Genomic DNA, 14,995 nt, shown 5'->3' with positions numbered 1-14,995 from the left:
TTTTATTACTAGTAGATTTCTTTTTTTTTTTTCCTTTGTTGAAAATTTTTCAACACGCTCCTTCATTTCACTGTGGCCGCACGGCGCGACTTGGCATACCGAGAGGCAAAATGTGGCGCCAGTGCCCTTGACCGAATAGCGCTGCAGCTCCGAAACCGAAGAGGAAAGAGAAATACGAATTGAAACTATCGGCAGTGCCGTGTGTTCGCAGGCGGTCACCCGCCCAAGCACTGACAACGTCCAGTTTCGCGCAGTAGCGGTGATCGGACGAGAAACTGTGCGTTCACCGTGCTGTGACCAGTGAAGTGTTTTAGCGCGTCCCGACAAGTCGCGTTCTGGTCCCCTATCAGTTCCCACACAATGTGACGATTTCTTTGTCACCATACTTCCCCGCCGAAATCGGCGCTGCCTTTTTGAAAGAGTGAAATCGTAGTGGCCCGTGGGGGGATCGAACCCACGACCTTCGCGTTATTAGCACGACGCTCTAACCAACTGAGCTAACGGGCCTCGGTGCAGACAGCCTTCCATCGCTTCGCGGGAATTGCTCTGCGTATTGCCATGTAACATTTCTATGGTAGCAGTCCAACAGTGGACCAGCGTCTCTTCTTTATTCCGCTGCTCGTAGTAATTTCATTGCTTGCCCGTTTCTCTCGGCTGTTTTCAGCTGACGTTAATGAACCAGTAGCTATAATGCGAGGAGGACGTGAAACAGCCTTTCGCAGGGTCAAAACTTGTCGTGATTTTTTCCGAAAAAATTCCGTTCCGGTACCGGGAATCGAACCCGGGCCTCCTGGGTGAGAGCCAGGTATCCTAGCCACTAGACTACACCGGACGTGCACATTTTTCTCCTCGCTTTCCGTGTCGCACTTTCCCTGTTTGCGAGCACCTTTTCGCGCGCCCATGTCAAAAGTCACAATCCATTGCTTTATGCCTCGTTGTTACAGGGGTAGGAGGAAAAGCAAAGCTGTAAGTAGTAATATTTATTTACTTATTTCGCAAGTAAAGACCTGCTGCCTGTCATCATACAGCAGGTCATACATTGTGTGACTTTACACGTTATATCGTACGAAATTCAGTTTTATTACTAGTACATTGTTCCTTGAAAATTTTTCGTAAGAACTGCAGGTAGTAATAACGGGAAGTAAACATTATCACGCCGAGTCGTTGAAGCCTTGTGGATAACAAAGTACGAAGTGTTTCGCTCCTTCGCAAACCCCAGAGCCGTCAATTTAGCTGTGGACGAAAGTAAATTAAATGCCCCGGGTGAGGATCGAACTCACGACCTTAAGATTATGAGACTTACGCGCTGCCTACTGCGCTACCGAGGCAAGTGACCGGCACGCCTTCTGGAATCTCTGTAACTACCAAATACCAGGGGTAGAGAGTCTGCACTTCCTGGCTCATTTTTTTCAGTTGCTACACGTCCATTCCCGGCGCGACAGGCAACTTGCGATGCTAGGCCGACGCCAGTATGTACAATAGCACATAAGAGTCCAAACGAGCAGTCGTGCGCGCTGCATGTTTGGTTATTTCCACACGGAAATACCACGGTTCATTCTCATGGCTCACGCAGTTCGAGTGCGAAAGACACGCAGCACCACTATCGGAGAAAAAACAAAATGATGCATCGGCCGGGAATCGAACCCGGGCCGCCCGCGTGGCAGGCGAGCATTCTACCACTGAACCACCGATGCTCAGCTTCCTGGTGCTTTCCGCGGCAGACGTCTGTGGGGAAAGTGGGACTGCCGTCCAGCGCCGTCGCATCCTCTCGAGAGAATGCTACAGACGCTGAATCCTGCACTGCACTGCTTAAAAATGACGCCCGAACGCGATCGCCTAAGTACTCTTGCGGCGCACGCACGCGACGACTCTTGCCAAAGGACGCGAAATGTGCGTAGAGACGCTGTCTGGATGCGCTCGCCTACCCCGTAATGCGCCTACAGCTACGACCACCTTGAGCCGCCGACGACAGGCGGGAAGCAGACACAGCGCGGCGTGCGCGGACGGAAACCGTGCGGTGGTGGTGTAATGGTCAGCATAGTTGCCTTCCAAGCAGTTGATCCGGGTTCGATTCCCGGCCACCGCAGCCGGCTTTTACATTTGCGTATGAGTACTTTTGCCACGCGTCCTTCAATTAATGTTTCTTTCCCCATCTTACTCGCTGCAGGCCACCCTATAGCGTGTGCGTCGATTCACCTTGAGTCTCGACTTGTCTCGACTTTGCTCGTCTGACGCGAGAGCTGACGCTCTCCAATCGGCCTATATAAAAAGGACAAGCACGCAAAACGACTGAGAGAGGTATGGCGAGGCGGGCGGGCACCACATTACTTATGCCTCAAGTAAATACCTGCTGCCTGTTATCATGTATTATCTGATTTTACATGTTCTGTCAGACAAATTCAGTTTTATTATTAGTAGATTTCTTTTTTTTTTTTCTTTGTTGAAAATTTTTCAACACGCTCCTTCATTTCACTGTGGCCGCACGGCGCGACTTGGCATACCGAGAGGCAAAATGTGGCGCCAGTGCCCTTGACCGAATAGCGCTGCAGCTCCGAAACCGAAGAGGAAAGAGAAATACGAATTGAAACTATCGGCAGTGCCGTGTGTTCGCAGGCGGTCACCCGCCCAAGCACTGACAACGTCCAGTTTCGCGCAGTAGCGGTGATCGGACGAGAAACTGTGCGTTCACCGTGCTGTGACCAGTGAAGTGTTTTAGCGCGTCCCGACAAGTCGCGTTCTGGTCCCCTATCAGTTCCCACACAATGTGACGATTTCTTTGTCACCATACTTCCCCGCCGAAATCGGCGCTGCCTTTTTGAAAGAGTGAAATCGTAGTGGCCCGTGGGGGGATCGAACCCACGACCTTCGCGTTATTAGCACGACGCTCTAACCAACTGAGCTAACGGGCCTCGGTGCAGACAGCCTTCCATCGCTTCGCGGGAATTGCTCTGCGTATTGCCATGTAACATTTCTATGGTAGCAGTCCAACAGTGGACCAGCGTCTCTTCTTTATTCCGCTGCTCGTAGTAATTTCATTGCTTGCCCGTTTCTCTCGGCTGTTTTCAGCTGACGTTAATGAACCAGTAGCTATAATGCGAGGAGGACGTGAAACAGCCTTTCGCAGGGTCAAAACTTGTCGTGATTTTTTCCGAAGAAATTCCGTTCCGGTACCGGGAATCGAACCCGGGACTCCTGGGTGAGAGCCAGGTATCCTAGCCACTAGACTACACCGGACGTGCACATTTTTCTCCTCGCTTTCCGTGTCGCACTTTCCCTGTTTGCGAGCACCTTTTCGCGCGCCCATGTCAAAAGTCACAATCCATTGCTTTATGCCTCGTTGTTACAGGGGTAGGAGGAAAAGCAAAGCTGTAAGTAGTAATATTTATTTACTTATTTCGCAAGTAAAGACCTGCTGCCTGTCATCATACAGCAGGTCATACATTGTGTGACTTTACACGTTATATCGTACGAAATTCAGTTTTATTACTAGTACATTGTTCCTTGAAAATTTTTCGTAAGAACTGCAGGTAGTAATAACGGGAAGTAAACATTATCACGCTGAGTCGTTGAAGCCTTGTGGATAACAAAGTACGAAGTGTTTCGCTCCTTCGCAAACCCCAGAGCCGTCAATTTAGCTGTGGACGAAAGTAAATTAAATGCCCCGGGTGAGGATCGAACTCACGACCTTAAGATTATGAGACTTACGCGCTGCCTACTGCGCTACCGAGGCAAGTGACCGGCACGCCTTCTGGAATCTCTGTAACTACCAAATACCAGGGGTAGAGAGTCTGCACTTCCTGGCTCATTTTTTTCAGTTGCTACACGTCCATTCCCGGCGCGACAGGCAACTTGCGATGCTAGGCCGACGCCAGTATGTACAATAGCACATAAGAGTCCAAACGAGCAGTCGTGCGCGCTGCATGTTTGGTTATTTCCACACGGAAATACCACGGTTCATTCTCATGGCTCACGCAGTTCGAGTGCGAAAGACACGCAGCACCACTATCGGAGAAAAAACAAAGTGATGCATCGGCCGGGAATCGAACCCGGGCCGCCCGCGTGGCAGGCGAGCATTCTACCACTGAACCACCGATGCTCAGCTTCCTGGCGCTTTCCGCGGCAGACGTCTGTGGGGAAAGTGGGACTGCCGTCCAGCGCCGTCGCATCCTCTCGAGAGAATGCTACAGACGCTGAATCCTGCACTGCACTGCTTAAAAATGACGCCCGAACGCGATCGCCTAAGTACTCTTGCGGCGCACGCACGCGACGACTCTTGCCAAAGGACGCGAAATGTGCGTAGAGACGCTGTCTGGATGCGCTCGCCTACCGCGTAATGCGCCTACAGCTACGACCACCTTGAGCCGCCGACGACAGGCGGGAAGCAGACACAGCGCGGCGTGCGCGGACGGAAACCGTGCGGTGGTGGTGTAATGGTCAGCATAGTTGCCTTCCAAGCAGTTGATCCGGGTTCGATTCCCGGCCACCGCAGCCGGCTTTTACATTTGCGTATGAGTACTTTTGCCACGCGTCCTTCAATTAATGTTTCTTTCCCCATCTTACTCGCTGCAGGCCACCCTATAGCGTGTGCGTCGATTCACCTTGAGTCTCGACTTGTCTCGACTTTGCTCGTCTGACGCGAGAGCTGACGCTCTCCAATCGGCCTATATAAAAAGGACAAGCACGCAAAACGACTGAGAGAGGTATGGCGAGGCGGGCGGGCACCACATTACTTATGCCTCAAGTAAATACCTGCTGCCTGTTATCATGTATTATCTGATTTTACATGTTCTGTCAGACAAATTCAGTTTTATTACTAGTAGATTTCTTTTTTTTTTTTCCTTTGTTGAAAATTTTTCAACACGCTCCTTCATTTCACTGTGGCCGCACGGCGCGACTTGGCATACCGAGAGGCAAAATGTGGCGCCAGTGCCCTTGACCGAATAGCGCTGCAGCTCCGAAACCGAAGAGGAAAGAGAAATACGAATTGAAACTATCGGCAGTGCCGTGTGTTCGCAGGCGGTCACCCGCCCAAGCACTGACAACGTCCAGTTTCGCGCAGTAGCGGTGATCGGACGAGAAACTGTGCGTTCACCGTGCTGTGACCAGTGAAGTGTTTTAGCGCGTCCCGACAAGTCGCGTTCTGGTCCCCTATCAGTTCCCACACAATGTGACGATTTCTTTGTCACCATACTTCCCCGCCGAAATCGGCGCTGCCTTTTTGAAAGAGTGAAATCGTAGTGGCCCGTGGGGGGATCGAACCCACGACCTTCGCGTTATTAGCACGACGCTCTAACCAACTGAGCTAACGGGCCTCGGTGCAGACAGCCTTCCATCGCTTCGCGGGAATTGCTCTGCGTATTGCCATGTAACATTTCTATGGTAGCAGTCCAACAGTGGACCAGCGTCTCTTCTTTATTCCGCTGCTCGTAGTAATTTCATTGCTTGCCCGTTTCTCTCGGCTGTTTTCAGCTGACGTTAATGAACCAGTAGCTATAATGCGAGGAGGACGTGAAACAGCCTTTCGCAGGGTCAAAACTTGTCGTGATTTTTTCCGAAAAAATTCCGTTCCGGTACCGGGAATCGAACCCGGGCCTCCTGGGTGAGAGCCAGGTATCCTAGCCACTAGACTACACCGGACGTGCACATTTTTCTCCTCGCTTTCCGTGTCGCACTTTCCCTGTTTGCGAGCACCTTTTCGCGCGCCCATGTCAAAAGTCACAATCCATTGCTTTATGCCTCGTTGTTACAGGGGTAGGAGGAAAAGCAAAGCTGTAAGTAGTAATATTTATTTACTTATTTCGCAAGTAAAGACCTGCTGCCTGTCATCATACAGCAGGTCATACATTGTGTGACTTTACACGTTATATCGTACGAAATTCAGTTTTATTACTAGTACATTGTTCCTTGAAAATTTTTCGTAAGAACTGCAGGTAGTAATAACGGGAAGTAAACATTATCACGCCGAGTCGTTGAAGCCTTGTGGATAACAAAGTACGAAGTGTTTCGCTCCTTCGCAAACCCCAGAGCCGTCAATTTAGCTGTGGACGAAAGTAAATTAAATGCCCCGGGTGAGGATCGAACTCACGACCTTAAGATTATGAGACTTACGCGCTGCCTACTGCGCTACCGAGGCAAGTGACCGCCACGCCTTCTGGAATCTCTGTAACTACCAAATACCAGGGGTAGAGAGTCTGCACTTCCTGGCTCATTTTTTTCAGTTGCTACACGTCCATTCCCGGCGCGACAGGCAACTTGCGATGCTAGGCCGACGCCAGTATGTACAATAGCACATAAGAGTCCAAACGAGCAGTCGTGCGCGCTGCATGTTTGGTTATTTCCACACGGAAATACCACGGTTCATTCTCATGGCTCACGCAGTTCGAGTGCGAAAGACACGCAGCACCACTATCGGAGAAAAAACAAAGTGATGCATCGGCCGGGAATCGAACCCGGGCCGCCCGCGTGGCAGGCGAGCATTCTACCACTGAACCACCGATGCTCAGCTTCCTGGTGCTTTCCGCGGCAGACGTCTGTGGGGAAAGTGGGACTGCCGTCCAGCGCCGTCGCATCCTCTCGAGAGAATGCTACAGACGCTGAATCCTGCACTGCACTGCTTAAAAATGACGCCCGAACGCGATCGCCTAAGTACTCTTGCGGCGCACGCACGCGACGACTCTTGCCAAAGGACGCGAAATGTGCGTAGAGACGCTGTCTGGATGCGCTCGCCTACCCCGTAATGCGCCTACAGCTACGACCACCTTGAGCCGCCGACGACAGGCGGGAAGCAGACACAGCGCGGCGTGCGCGGACGGAAACCGTGCGGTGGTGGTGTAATGGTCAGCATAGTTGCCTTCCAAGCAGTTGATCCGGGTTCGATTCCCGGCCACCGCAGCCGGCTTTTACTTTTGCGTATGAGTACTTTTGCCACGCGTCCTTCAATTAATGTTTCTTTCCCCATCTTACTCGCTGCAGGCCACCCTATAGCGTGTGCGTCGATTCACCTTGAGTCTCGACTTGTCTCGACTTTGCTCGTCTGACGCGAGAGCTGACGCTCTCCAATCGGCCTATATAAAAAGGACAAGCACGCAAAACGACTGAGAGAGGTATGGCGAGGCGGGCGGGCACCACATTACTTATGCCTCAAGTAAATACCTGCTGCCTGTTATCATGTATTATCTGATTTTACATGTTCTGTCAGACAAATTCAGTTTTATTACTAGTAGATTTCTTTTTTTTTTTTCTTTGTTGAAAATTTTTCAACACGCTCCTTCATTTCACTGTGGCCGCACGGCGCGACTTGGCATACCGAGAGGCAAAATGTGGCGCCAGTGCCCTTGACCGAATAGCGCTGCAGCTCCGAAACCGAAGAGGAAAGAGAAATACGAATTGAAACTATCGGCAGTGCCGTGTGTTCGCAGGCGGTCACCCGCCCAAGCACTGACAACGTCCAGTTTCGCGCAGTAGCGGTGATCGGACGAGAAACTGTGCGTTCACCGTGCTGTGACCAGTGAAGTGTTTTAGCGCGTCCCGACAAGTCGCGTTCTGGTCCCCTATCAGTTCCCACACAATGTGACGATTTCTTTGTCACCATACTTCCCCGCCGAAATCGGCGCTGCCTTTTTGAAAGAGTGAAATCGTAGTGGCCCGTGGGGGGATCGAACCCACGACCTTCGCGTTATTAGCACGACGCTCTAACCAACTGAGCTAACGGGCCTCGGTGCAGACAGCCTTCCATCGCTTCGCGGGAATTGCTCTGCGTATTGCCATGTAACATTTCTATGGTAGCAGTCCAACAGTGGACCAGCGTCCCTTCTTTATTCCGCTGCTCCTAGTAATTTCATTGCTTGCCCGTTTCTCTCGGCTGTTTTCAGCTGACGTTAACGAACCAGTAGCTATAATGCGAGGAGGACGTGAAACAGCCTTTCGCAGGGTCAAAACTTGTCGTGATTTTTTCCGAAAAAATTCCGTTCCGGTACCGGGAATCGAACCCGGGCCTCCTGGGTGAGAGCCAGGTATCCTAGCCACTAGACAACACCGGACGTGCACATTTTTCTCGGGGTTTACACCCGGTCCACTCGCTTTCCGTGTCGCACTTTCCCTGTTTGCGAGCACCTTTTCGCGCGCCCATGGCGAGGCGCGCATGTCAAAAGTCACAATCCATTGCTTTATGCCTCGTTGTTACAGGGGTAGGAGGAAAAGCAAAGCTGTAAGTAGTAATATTTATTTACTTATTTCGCAAGTAAAGACCTGCTGCCTGTCATCATACAGCAGGTCATACATTGTGTGACTTTACACGTTATATCGTACGAAATTCAGTTTTATTACTAGTACATTGTTCCTTGAAAATTTTTCGTAAGAACTGCAGGTAGTAATAACGGGAAGTAAACATTATCACGCTGAGTCGTTGAAGCCTTGTGGATAACAAAGTACGAAGTGTTTCGCTCCTTCGCAAACCCCAGAGCCGTCAATTTAGCTGTGGACGAAAGTAAATTAAATGCCCCGGGTGAGGATCGAACTCACGACCTTAAGATTATGAGACTTACGCGCTGCCTACTGCGCTACCGAGGCAAGTGACCGGCACGCCTTCTGGAATCTCTGTAACTACCAAATACCAGGGGTAGAGAGTCTGCACTTCCTGGCTCATTTTTTTCAGTTGCTACACGTCCATTCCCGGCGCGACAGGCAACTTGCGATGCTAGGCCGACGCCAGTATGTACAATAGCACATAAGAGTCCAAACGAGCAGTCGTGCGCGCTGCATGTTTGGTTATTTCCACACGGAAATACCACGGTTCATTCTCATGGCTCACGCAGTTCGAGTGCGAAAGACACGCAGCACCACTATCGGAGAAAAAACAAAGTGATGCATCGGCCGGGAATCGAACCCGGGCCGCCCGCGTGGCAGGCGAGCATTCTACCACTGAACCACCGATGCTCAGCTTCCTGGTGCTTTCCGCGGCAGACGTCTGTGGGGAAAGTGGGACTGCCGTCCAGCGCCGTCGCATCCTCTCGAGAGAATGCTACAGACGCTGAATCCTGCACTGCACTGCTTAAAAATGACGCCCGAACGCGATCGCCTAAGTACTCTTGCGGCGCACGCACGCGACGACTCTTGCCAAAGGACGCGAAATGTGCGTAGAGACGCTGTCTGGATGCGCTCGCCTACCCCGTAATGCGCCTACAGCTACGACCACCTTGAGCCGCCGACGACAGGCGGGAAGCAGACACAGCGCGGCGTGCGCGGACGGAAACCGTGCGGTGGTGGTGTAATGGTCAGCATAGTTGCCTTCCAAGCAGTTGATCCGGGTTCGATTCCCGGCCACCGCAGCCGGCTTTTACTTTTGCGTATGAGTACTTTTGCCACGCGTCCTTCAATTAATGTTTCTTTCCCCATCTTACTCGCTGCAGGCCACCCTATAGCGTGTGCGTCGATTCACCTTGAGTCTCGACTTGTCTCGACTTTGCTCGTCTGACGCGAGAGCTGACGCTCTCCAATCGGCCTATATAAAAAGGACAAGCACGCAAAACGACTGAGAGAGGTATGGCGAGGCGGGCGGGCACCACATTACTTATGCCTCAAGTAAATACCTGCTGCCTGTTATCATGTATTATCTGATTTTACATGTTCTGTCAGACAAATTCAGTTTTATTACTAGTAGATTTCTTTTTTTTTTTTCTTTGTTGAAAATTTTTCAACACGCTCCTTCATTTCACTGTGGCCGCACGGCGCGACTTGGCATACCGAGAGGCAAAATGTGGCGCCAGTGCCCTTGACCGAATAGCGCTGCAGCTCCGAAACCGAAGAGGAAAGAGAAATACGAATTGAAACTATCGGCAGTGCCGTGTGTTCGCAGGCGGTCACCCGCCCAAGCACTGACAACGTCCAGTTTCGCGCAGTAGCGGTGATCGGACGAGAAACTGTGCGTTCACCGTGCTGTGACCAGTGAAGTGTTTTAGCGCGTCCCGACAAGTCGCGTTCTGGTCCCCTATCAGTTCCCACACAATGTGACGATTTCTTTGTCACCATACTTCCCCGCCGAAATCGGCGCTGCCTTTTTGAAAGAGTGAAATCGTAGTGGCCCGTGGGGGGATCGAACCCACGACCTTCGCGTTATTAGCACGACGCTCTAACCAACTGAGCTAACGGGCCTCGGTGCAGACAGCCTTCCATCGCTTCGCGGGAATTGCTCTGCGTACTGCCATGTAACATTTCTATGGTAGCAGTCCAACAGTGGACCAGCGTCTCTTCTTTATTCCGCTGCTCGTAGTAATTTCATTGCTTGCCCGTTTCTCTCGGCTGTTTTCAGCTGACGTTAATGAACCAGTAGCTATAATGCGAGGAGGATGTGAAACAGCCTTTCGCAGGGTCAAAACTTGTCGTGATTTTTTCCGAAAAAATTCCGTTCCGGTACCGGGAATCGAACCCGGGCCTCCTGGGTGAGAGCCAGGTATCCTAGCCACTAGACCACACCGGACGTGCACATTTTTCTCCTCGCTTTCCGTGTCGCACTTTCCCTGTTTGCGAGCACCTTTTCGCGCGCCCATGTCAAAAGTCACAATCCATTGCTTTATGCCTCGTTGTTACAGGGGTAGGAGGAAAAGCAAAGCTGTAAGTAGTAATATTTATTTACTTATTTCGCAAGTAAAGACCTGCTGCCTGTCATCATACAGCAGGTCATACATTGTGTGACTTTACACGTTATATCGTACGAAATTCAGTTTTATTACTAGTACATTGTTCCTTGAAAATTTTTCGTAAGAACTGCAGGTAGTAATAACGGGAAGTAAACATTATCACGCTGAGTCGTTGAAGCCTTGTGGATAACAAAGTACGAAGTGTTTCGCTCCTTCGCAAACCCCAGAGCCGTCAATTTAGCTGTGGACGAAAGTAAATTAAATGCCCCGGGTGAGGATCGAACTCACGACCTTAAGATTATGAGACTTACGCGCTGCCTACTGCGCTACCGAGGCAAGTGACCGGCACGCCTTCTGGAATCTCTGTAACTACCAAATACCAGGGGTAGAGAGTCTGCACTTCCTGGCTCATTTTTTTCAGTTGCTACACGTCCATTCCCGGCGCGACAGGCAACTTGCGATGCTAGGCCGACGCCAGTATGTACAATAGCACATAAGAGTCCAAACGAGCAGTCGTGCGCGCTGCATGTTTGGTTATTTCCACACGGAAATACCACGGTTCATTCTCATGGCTCACGGAGTTCGAGTGCGAAAGACACGCAGCACCACTATCGGAGAAAAAACAAAATGATGCATCGGCCGGGAATCGAACCCGGGCCGCCCGCGTGGCAGGCGAGCATTCTACCACTGAACCACCGATGCTCAGCTTCCTGGTGCTTTCCGCGGCAGACGTCTGTGGGGAAAGTGGGACTGCCGTCCAGCGCCGTCGCATCCTCTCGAGAGAATGCTACAGACGCTGAATCCTGCACTGCACTGCTTAAAAATGACGCCCGAACGCGATCGCCTAAGTACTCTTGCGGCGCACGCACGCGACGACTCTTGCCAAAGGACGCGAAATGTGCGTAGAGACGCTGTCTGGATGCGCTCGCCTACCCCGTAATGCGCCTACAGCTACGACCACCTTGAGCCGCCGACGACAGGCGGGAAGCAGACACAGCGCGGCGTGCGCGGACGGAAACCGTGCGGTGGTGGTGTAATGGTCAGCATAGTTGCCTTCCAAGCAGTTGATCCGGGTTCGATTCCCGGCCACCGCAGCCGGCTTTTACTTTTGCGTATGAGTACTTTTGCCACGCGTCCTTCAATTAATGTTTCTTTCCCCATCTTACTCGCTGCAGGCCACCCTATAGCGTGTGCGTCGATTCACCTTGAGTCTCGACTTGTCTCGACTTTGCTCGTCTGACGCGAGAGCTGACGCTCTCCAATCGGCCTATATAAAAAGGACAAGCACGCAAAACGACTGAGAGAGGTATGGCGAGGCGGGCGGGCACCACATTACTTATGCCTCAAGTAAATACCTGCTGCCTGTTATCATGTATTATCTGATTTTACATGTTCTGTCAGACAAATTCAGTTTTATTACTAGTAGATTTCTTTTTTTTTTTTTTCTTTGTTGAAAATTTTTCAACACGCTCCTTCATTTCACTGTGGCCGCACGGCGCGACTTGGCATACCGAGAGGCAAAATGTGGCGCCAGTGCCCTTGACCGAATAGCGCTGCAGCTCCGAAACCGAAGAGGAAAGAGAAATACGAATTGAAACTATCGGCAGTGCCGTGTGTTCGCAGGCGGTCACCCGCCCAAGCACTGACAACGTCCAGTTTCGCGCAGTAGCGGTGATCGGACGAGAAACTGTGCGTTCACCGTGCTGTGACCAGTGAAGTGTTTTAGCGCGTCCCGACAAGTCGCGTTCTGGTCCCCTATCAGTTCCCACACAATGTGACGATTTCTTTGTCACCATACTTCCCCGCCGAAATCGGCGCTGCCTTTTTGAAAGAGTGAAATCGTAGTGGCCCGTGGGGGGATCGAACCCACGACCTTCGCGTTATTAGCACGACGCTCTAACCAACTGAGCTAACGGGCCTCGGTGCAGACAGCCTTCCATCGCTTCGCGGGAATTGCTCTGCGTATTGCCATGTAACATTTCTATGGTAGCAGTCCAACAGTGGACCAGCGTCTCTTCTTTATTCCGCTGCTCGTAGTAATTTCATTGCTTGCCCGTTTCTCTCGGCTGTTTTCAGCTGACGTTAATGAACCAGTAGCTATAATGCGAGGAGGATGTGAAACAGCCTTTCGCAGGGTCAAAACTTGTCGTGATTTTTTCCGAAAAAATTCCGTTCCGGTACCGGGAATCGAACCCGGGCCTCCTGGGTGAGAGCCAGGTATCCTAGCCACTAGACCACACCGGACGTGCACATTTTTCTCCTCGCTTTCCGTGTCGCACTTTCCCTGTTTGCGAGCACCTTTTCGCGCGCCCATGTCAAAAGTCACAATCCATTGCTTTATGCCTCGTTGTTACAGGGGTAGGAGGAAAAGCAAAGCTGTAAGTAGTAATATTTATTTACTTATTTCGCAAGTAAAGACCTGCTGCCTGTCATCATACAGCAGGTCATACATTGTGTGACTTTACACGTTATATCGTACGAAATTCAGTTTTATTACTAGTACATTGTTCCTTGAAAATTTTTCGTAAGAACTGCAGGTAGTAATAACGGGAAGTAAACATTATCACGCTGAGTCGTTGAAGCCTTGTGGATAACAAAGTACGAAGTGTTTCGCTCCTTCGCAAACCCCAGAGCCGTCAATTTAGCTGTGGACGAAAGTAAATTAAATGCCCCGGGTGAGGATCGAACTCACGACCTTAAGATTATGAGACTTACGCGCTGCCTACTGCGCTACCGAGGCAAGTGACCGCCACGCCTTCTGGAATCTCTGTAACTACCAAATACCAGGGGTAGAGAGTCTGCACTTCCTGGCTCATTTTTTTTCAGTTGCTACACGTCCATTCCCGGCGCGACAGGCAACTTGCGATGCTAGGCCGACGCCAGTATGTACAATAGCACATAAGAGTCCAAACGAGCAGTCGTGCGCGCTGCATGTTTGGTTATTTCCACACGGAAATACCACGGTTCATTCTCATGGCTCACGCAGTTCGAGTGCGAAAGACACGCAGCACCACTATCGGAGAAAAAACAAAGTGATGCATCGGCCGGGAATCGAACCCGGGCCGCCCGCGTGGCAGGCGAGCATTCTACCACTGAACCACCGATGCTCAGCTTCCTGGTGCTTTCCGCGGCAGACGTCTGTGGGGAAAGTGGGACTGCCGTCCAGCGCCGTCGCATCCTCTCGAGAGAATGCTACAGACGCTGAATCCTGCACTGCACTGCTTAAAAATGACGCCCGAACGCGATCGCCTAAGTACTCTTGCGGCGCACGCACGCGACGACTCTTGCCAAAGGACGCGAAATGTGCGTAGAGACGCTGTCTGGATGCGCTCGCCTACCCCGTAATGCGCCTACAGCTACGACCACCTTGAGCCGCCGACGACAGGCGGGAAGCAGACACAGCGCGGCGTGCGCGGACGGAAACCGTGCGGTGGTGGTGTAATGGTCAGCATAGTTGCCTTCCAAGCAGTTGATCCGGGTTCGATTCCCGGCCACCGCAGCCGGCTTTTACTTTTGCGTATGAGTACTTTTGCCACGCGTCCTTCAATTAATGTTTCTTTCCCCATCTTACTCGCTGCAGGCCACCCTATAGCGTGTGCGTCGATTCACCTTGAGTCTCGACTTGTCTCGACTTTGCTCGTCTGACGCGAGAGCTGACGCTCTCCAATCGGCCTATATAAAAAGGACAAGCACGCAAAACGACTGAGAGAGGTATGGCGAGGCGGGCGGGCACCACATTACTTATGCCTCAAGTAAATACCTGCTGCCTGTTATCATGTATTATCTGATTTTACATGTTCTGTCAGACAAATTCAGTTTTATTACTAGTAGATTTCTTTTTTTTTTTTTCTTTGTTGAAAATTTTTCAACACGCTCCTTCATTTCACTGTGGCCGCACGGCGCGACTTGGCATACCGAGAGGCAAAATGTGGCGCCAGTGCCCTTGACCGAATAGCGCTGCAGCTCCGAAACCGAAGAGGAAAGAGAAATACGAATTGAAACTATCGGCAGTGCCGTGTGTTCGCAGGCGGTCACCCGCCCAAGCACTGACAACGTCCAGTTTCGCGCAGTAGCGGTGATCGGACGAGAAACTGTGCGTTCACCGTGCTGTGACCAGTGAAGTGTTTTAGCGCGTCCCGACAAGTCACGTTCTGGTCCCCTATCAGTTCCCACACAATGTGACGATTTCTTTGTCACCATACTTCCCCGCCGAAATCGGCGCTGCCTTTTTGAAAGAGTGAAATCGTAGTGGCCCGTGGGGGGATCGAACCCACGACCTTCGCGTTATTAGCACGACGCTCTAACCAACTGAGCTAACGGGCCTCGGTGCAGACAGCCTTCCATCGCTTCGCGGGAATTGC

The 14,995-nt window shown here is 51.3% G+C and overlaps 31 non-coding genes across 31 annotated transcripts; 6 read left to right on the top strand and 25 right to left on the bottom strand.

Annotated features, from left to right (window-relative positions):
- Positions 1–433: 433 nt before the first annotated feature.
- Trnai-aau (transfer RNA isoleucine (anticodon AAU)) lies at positions 434–507 on the bottom strand. The gene has a single exon. It is a non-coding gene; the product is annotated as a tRNA-Ile (tRNA).
- A 253-nt stretch (positions 508–760) lies between these two features.
- On the bottom strand, positions 761–832 carry Trnae-cuc (transfer RNA glutamic acid (anticodon CUC)). The gene has a single exon. It is a non-coding gene; the product is annotated as a tRNA-Glu (tRNA).
- Positions 833–1,255: 423 nt separating this feature from the next.
- On the bottom strand, positions 1,256–1,328 carry Trnam-cau (transfer RNA methionine (anticodon CAU)). Its single transcript has one exon. It is a non-coding gene; the product is annotated as a tRNA-Met (tRNA).
- A 295-nt stretch (positions 1,329–1,623) lies between these two features.
- On the bottom strand, positions 1,624–1,694 carry Trnag-gcc (transfer RNA glycine (anticodon GCC)). Its single transcript has one exon. It is a non-coding gene; the product is annotated as a tRNA-Gly (tRNA).
- Positions 1,695–2,014: 320 nt separating this feature from the next.
- On the top strand, positions 2,015–2,086 carry Trnag-ucc (transfer RNA glycine (anticodon UCC)). Its single transcript has one exon. It is a non-coding gene; the product is annotated as a tRNA-Gly (tRNA).
- Positions 2,087–2,835: 749 nt separating this feature from the next.
- On the bottom strand, positions 2,836–2,909 carry Trnai-aau (transfer RNA isoleucine (anticodon AAU)). The gene has a single exon. It is a non-coding gene; the product is annotated as a tRNA-Ile (tRNA).
- A 253-nt stretch (positions 2,910–3,162) lies between these two features.
- Positions 3,163–3,234, bottom strand: Trnae-cuc (transfer RNA glutamic acid (anticodon CUC)). Its single transcript has one exon. It is a non-coding gene; the product is annotated as a tRNA-Glu (tRNA).
- A 423-nt stretch (positions 3,235–3,657) lies between these two features.
- On the bottom strand, positions 3,658–3,730 carry Trnam-cau (transfer RNA methionine (anticodon CAU)). Its single transcript has one exon. It is a non-coding gene; the product is annotated as a tRNA-Met (tRNA).
- A 295-nt stretch (positions 3,731–4,025) lies between these two features.
- Positions 4,026–4,096, bottom strand: Trnag-gcc (transfer RNA glycine (anticodon GCC)). Its single transcript has one exon. It is a non-coding gene; the product is annotated as a tRNA-Gly (tRNA).
- A 320-nt stretch (positions 4,097–4,416) lies between these two features.
- Positions 4,417–4,488, top strand: Trnag-ucc (transfer RNA glycine (anticodon UCC)). Its single transcript has one exon. It is a non-coding gene; the product is annotated as a tRNA-Gly (tRNA).
- Positions 4,489–5,238: 750 nt separating this feature from the next.
- Positions 5,239–5,312, bottom strand: Trnai-aau (transfer RNA isoleucine (anticodon AAU)). Its single transcript has one exon. It is a non-coding gene; the product is annotated as a tRNA-Ile (tRNA).
- A 253-nt stretch (positions 5,313–5,565) lies between these two features.
- Positions 5,566–5,637, bottom strand: Trnae-cuc (transfer RNA glutamic acid (anticodon CUC)). Its single transcript has one exon. It is a non-coding gene; the product is annotated as a tRNA-Glu (tRNA).
- Positions 5,638–6,060: 423 nt separating this feature from the next.
- Trnam-cau (transfer RNA methionine (anticodon CAU)) lies at positions 6,061–6,133 on the bottom strand. The gene has a single exon. It is a non-coding gene; the product is annotated as a tRNA-Met (tRNA).
- Positions 6,134–6,428: 295 nt separating this feature from the next.
- On the bottom strand, positions 6,429–6,499 carry Trnag-gcc (transfer RNA glycine (anticodon GCC)). Its single transcript has one exon. It is a non-coding gene; the product is annotated as a tRNA-Gly (tRNA).
- Positions 6,500–6,819: 320 nt separating this feature from the next.
- Positions 6,820–6,891, top strand: Trnag-ucc (transfer RNA glycine (anticodon UCC)). Its single transcript has one exon. It is a non-coding gene; the product is annotated as a tRNA-Gly (tRNA).
- Positions 6,892–7,640: 749 nt separating this feature from the next.
- Trnai-aau (transfer RNA isoleucine (anticodon AAU)) lies at positions 7,641–7,714 on the bottom strand. The gene has a single exon. It is a non-coding gene; the product is annotated as a tRNA-Ile (tRNA).
- A 253-nt stretch (positions 7,715–7,967) lies between these two features.
- Trnae-cuc (transfer RNA glutamic acid (anticodon CUC)) lies at positions 7,968–8,039 on the bottom strand. Its single transcript has one exon. It is a non-coding gene; the product is annotated as a tRNA-Glu (tRNA).
- A 456-nt stretch (positions 8,040–8,495) lies between these two features.
- Positions 8,496–8,568, bottom strand: Trnam-cau (transfer RNA methionine (anticodon CAU)). Its single transcript has one exon. It is a non-coding gene; the product is annotated as a tRNA-Met (tRNA).
- Positions 8,569–8,863: 295 nt separating this feature from the next.
- Trnag-gcc (transfer RNA glycine (anticodon GCC)) lies at positions 8,864–8,934 on the bottom strand. Its single transcript has one exon. It is a non-coding gene; the product is annotated as a tRNA-Gly (tRNA).
- Positions 8,935–9,254: 320 nt separating this feature from the next.
- Positions 9,255–9,326, top strand: Trnag-ucc (transfer RNA glycine (anticodon UCC)). Its single transcript has one exon. It is a non-coding gene; the product is annotated as a tRNA-Gly (tRNA).
- Positions 9,327–10,075: 749 nt separating this feature from the next.
- On the bottom strand, positions 10,076–10,149 carry Trnai-aau (transfer RNA isoleucine (anticodon AAU)). Its single transcript has one exon. It is a non-coding gene; the product is annotated as a tRNA-Ile (tRNA).
- Positions 10,150–10,402: 253 nt separating this feature from the next.
- Positions 10,403–10,474, bottom strand: Trnae-cuc (transfer RNA glutamic acid (anticodon CUC)). The gene has a single exon. It is a non-coding gene; the product is annotated as a tRNA-Glu (tRNA).
- A 423-nt stretch (positions 10,475–10,897) lies between these two features.
- On the bottom strand, positions 10,898–10,970 carry Trnam-cau (transfer RNA methionine (anticodon CAU)). The gene has a single exon. It is a non-coding gene; the product is annotated as a tRNA-Met (tRNA).
- A 295-nt stretch (positions 10,971–11,265) lies between these two features.
- Trnag-gcc (transfer RNA glycine (anticodon GCC)) lies at positions 11,266–11,336 on the bottom strand. Its single transcript has one exon. It is a non-coding gene; the product is annotated as a tRNA-Gly (tRNA).
- A 320-nt stretch (positions 11,337–11,656) lies between these two features.
- Trnag-ucc (transfer RNA glycine (anticodon UCC)) lies at positions 11,657–11,728 on the top strand. Its single transcript has one exon. It is a non-coding gene; the product is annotated as a tRNA-Gly (tRNA).
- A 751-nt stretch (positions 11,729–12,479) lies between these two features.
- On the bottom strand, positions 12,480–12,553 carry Trnai-aau (transfer RNA isoleucine (anticodon AAU)). Its single transcript has one exon. It is a non-coding gene; the product is annotated as a tRNA-Ile (tRNA).
- Positions 12,554–12,806: 253 nt separating this feature from the next.
- On the bottom strand, positions 12,807–12,878 carry Trnae-cuc (transfer RNA glutamic acid (anticodon CUC)). The gene has a single exon. It is a non-coding gene; the product is annotated as a tRNA-Glu (tRNA).
- Positions 12,879–13,301: 423 nt separating this feature from the next.
- Positions 13,302–13,374, bottom strand: Trnam-cau (transfer RNA methionine (anticodon CAU)). Its single transcript has one exon. It is a non-coding gene; the product is annotated as a tRNA-Met (tRNA).
- A 296-nt stretch (positions 13,375–13,670) lies between these two features.
- Trnag-gcc (transfer RNA glycine (anticodon GCC)) lies at positions 13,671–13,741 on the bottom strand. Its single transcript has one exon. It is a non-coding gene; the product is annotated as a tRNA-Gly (tRNA).
- Positions 13,742–14,061: 320 nt separating this feature from the next.
- On the top strand, positions 14,062–14,133 carry Trnag-ucc (transfer RNA glycine (anticodon UCC)). Its single transcript has one exon. It is a non-coding gene; the product is annotated as a tRNA-Gly (tRNA).
- A 750-nt stretch (positions 14,134–14,883) lies between these two features.
- Positions 14,884–14,957, bottom strand: Trnai-aau (transfer RNA isoleucine (anticodon AAU)). The gene has a single exon. It is a non-coding gene; the product is annotated as a tRNA-Ile (tRNA).
- Between the last annotated feature and the right edge of the window lie 38 nt (positions 14,958–14,995).

The sequence above is a fragment of the Schistocerca cancellata genome, unplaced genomic scaffold (genome assembly GCF_023864275.1).
Source record: "Schistocerca cancellata isolate TAMUIC-IGC-003103 unplaced genomic scaffold, iqSchCanc2.1 HiC_scaffold_1083, whole genome shotgun sequence".
NCBI classification, from domain to species: Eukaryota; Metazoa; Arthropoda; class Insecta; order Orthoptera; family Acrididae; genus Schistocerca; species Schistocerca cancellata.
This window is presented reverse-complemented; position numbering and strand designations above follow the sequence as displayed.